Consider the following 3469-nt stretch of genomic DNA (forward strand, 5'->3'; position numbering starts at 1 on the left):
ATCAGGTAAATTGTGAACACCTGGTCAGTTATTTAGCCCCGCCCACCTGGACGTGTGTGTGTGTGTGTGTGTGTGTGTGTGTGTGTGTGTGGGGGGGGGGGGAGATTCATTCATAAACCAAGCCTCTGCTCTTCTGTTGCTGTATTTATTGTTTCTCCTCTTACTTACCTGCCGTACATCCCTCCAGCCGGTCGTAACAAACTGAGGGTTCCTCCACATGGAACAAGATGAGGCCTTGTTTGGAAGAAAACAGTAGCCTTGGTGAGCTCATTTCCTTTTAGCTGGGTAAAGTAAAGTCTTTGTTGTTTTGGATTAAGGACCTCAATGTTGTGGAACTCTGTGTGCATGAGAGCACATTTAGTTCATTGTCCATGTGGGCAAAGACATTAATGGCGTGATTGTGACGTGGTTGCACACCAGGAGATGTTCCACCGAGTCCTGGAGTTTAGACTTGTTTGCAGTGTATTCGTCTTGGTGAATTATTTTAAAGGGACTTGGATCTTTGGTCTGAAACTGTCTTTTACTTTGAGTGTTTGTGGAAACATGGGAAGGAAAGTGTTGCTCCACCTGTGTGTGCGTTACCTGTAGGAGTGTTTCGCCGTGTCGGGGTTCGCTGGTTAGAGATTCCTTTTTCCTCCAAATGTGGAGAGACGCTGAGATCAACAAGTGTCCGACGGTACGGTACCGCCCGGTGTGTCCGACAGTACCGCCCGGTGTGCGTCGATCCCCGGTGGCGTTTCTGCCCCTTCTCCACTGGAACAAACTGTCTGCTGATGGTAGCTCATACAGTCTATGTAGGCCACATTAGGAAAAAAGGAAAATACTTTCACAACGTAATCTTCACCTCAAGAACACTCTGATATGTTCAGAAAAGAAACCGTTAATGACACCAAGCAACCAGGCTTAAATGAGCAACAGTTCATACTGTTTTTATTGCTTAAATCCATTTATCACTGCAGTAATTTAATCATAAAGATAAACAAACTGTAGACCAAGGTTTGTAAAGAATTTAGTTAGTGTGCATGCAGAGACATAATTTTATGGCCACACCACATCATGCAGGATTCAATCAAAGGACCTACAAAGGGTGAAGGATGTTTGTCCATCCCGTGACCCCTGACTGTACACGCAGCTCCACCCCATTACATTTAGCTTTTATCCAAAGCGACTTACAACACACCGATGGTTCACCATCGGGAGCAATTTAGGGTTCAGTGTCTTGCTCAAGGACACTTAGGCATGTGGACAGGAGGAGCTGGGGAGGTGCATGTTTTTGGATGTTGGGAGGAAGCCGGAGCACCCGGAGAGAACCCACGCAAGCACAGGGAGAACATGCAAACTCCACACAGAAAGGCCCAGGACCGGATTCAAACCCGGAACCTTTTTGCTGTGAGGCGACAATGCTAACCACCGCACCACTGTGCTGCAGTACACCCCAGCTCCACCCCAGCTCCACCCAGCTCCAAAAAGGTCGCCATCGGAGTATATTTAATATTTGGGGAGACAACACGCTGAAATTTTGAAGACATGGTTCGTTAGTTTTGCTTTCACACATTATTACATTTGGGAAAGTAGTTTTACATTATTTTCAGATTTGTTTTTGAATTTTAGGCTGTGATTGTTTTCAGATGGCCGGTTGACAAGAAAAATCACCTGTCAGAAGGCTGAAGACGTTAGACTGAGCGTTTTGGCCTGTTTTCATTCACTGTGTTTCAGTTTTAATTTTCAAAGTGAAGAGGAACAGAAATGTTCCACCTAAAAGAATTGAACTTGGTTAAATTATTAGATCTGGTTAGATTAACTTGGGTGGTGCTGAATTTGTCTCATGGCATGTCATTGTTGTTTATTAATTGATTGTTCATTGCTTAAAAGGAGGCTGATTTTGTCTCTTTACAATGTTGTTATAAAATCCTTACAGGTTTTAAGAGCATATTTTGTTGAACTGCAATAAAATGTTCTTTCTAAAAAAAAAAAAAGAACTGGCATTAAGATGATCTGGATTGTGAACAAATTATGTCACTTTTTAATGGGTTTGTTATTTTATCATTTTTCTTCCACCTTTTTATCGTGTCACTAAAACTTTTGAAAGAAAATCAGGCCTCTGGTTGTGAGTCAAAAAATGACTTTGCGTAGAACTTGAACTTTTGGTTATGTGCTGATGGAGAACAAAATGTTGGCGATAAATATTTTGCAATCCAGATCATTTTGTCGTCAGTTTATAGTTTTACTTACAAAATAGATATTGGATTGCAGTACAAGATGCTGTCAAAAATCTCATGCTTACATTAAAACACACCAAACCAAGCTCTGAAGCAGTGCCCCCCTGTGGGCACCATCGGTATAAATGTGTCTGTTGCTGAGCCTTATTAATGCAAATTTATTCTTTAATTGATAAAAGTGGTGCCTTTTAGAGGTTTTTAAGACCTGAATATGTTTCTGTCTGGCACTGCTGAGGAGTGTGTTCAGTCGGACAAAACAACTGGCCAATGACCACCTCTAAAAAACACCTCACAGATGACATCTACTTCCTGGAGGAAACCACAGGTATCATGCCGGGTGTTGAGAAGAGTTCCCTGTTTCAGAGAAGTAAGTGTTGGTGAGCTGAGTTGTCCTTTTATTCCACAGAACAGTTTGCTTTCACAAAGACTCGTCCTCAGATTGTAAAAGAAGCCATTATCACTGCCCCGTCTGTGGCTGTCGGACATTTACAACACTGATGTCCTTGACTTGACTGTCTGTATGGAAGATAAGAGTATATCTACTGTTACGACTGTGGTCGTCGTGGTGTTTTTGTGCATGTATTTCCTTTTGTTTCCGTGTGAATGAGAGTTGCAGCCTGTGTGGTGTTTGTATGCAAATGAGTGTACAGGTGCACGAGCCGGATTGTTGGAAGGCGTCCCTGTCGATGATGATGATTAGTCCCCGGCAGATGATGTCCACTACTTCAAGTCAACCCTGATGTTGCAGGAGGATTTCCCCCCAGACTCCAACCTGCCACAAGCAGCTTGTGATTCATGACTCAGCATAGTGGTACATAGTGTAGTGGTGAAGCTTGTCGGGGTGAGCTGCCATTTCTGTTGCCTGTTTTCTCCTGTTTGGTTTGGTTAGGAAGGTAAGTTTTTGTGATTTTGGTTTGGATAGGTTGGATGATTACGTTCTTAAGATAGTTTTGTTTCGTTTGTTGTTTTGGCCTTGGCTCACCCCAAAGGCATTTTTTAGTTCAGAGTCTCTGTGTTTTGTAAATTGTATAAATAAATTGTTAAAGTGCCTGAAAACGCTTCACGTGATCCTGTGGCTGCTTGGGACCTGGGGGGGAAAACGGGACTACAAATTGACAATGCTGTACTAATGTAAATTTTATTTTAAAAAGTAAAGTTTATTCAAAGACAGATAATTTCAATATAAATAAATATCATATTTAGATTTTTTTATATAATTGTAACATAAGACAAATGAATAAATACTTGAA

The sequence above is a fragment of the Embiotoca jacksoni genome, unplaced genomic scaffold (genome assembly GCF_022577435.1).
Source record: "Embiotoca jacksoni isolate LCO1_2020_lvr unplaced genomic scaffold, fEmbJac1.0.p SCAF_33, whole genome shotgun sequence".
Taxonomy (NCBI): Eukaryota; Metazoa; Chordata; class Actinopteri; family Embiotocidae; genus Embiotoca; species Embiotoca jacksoni.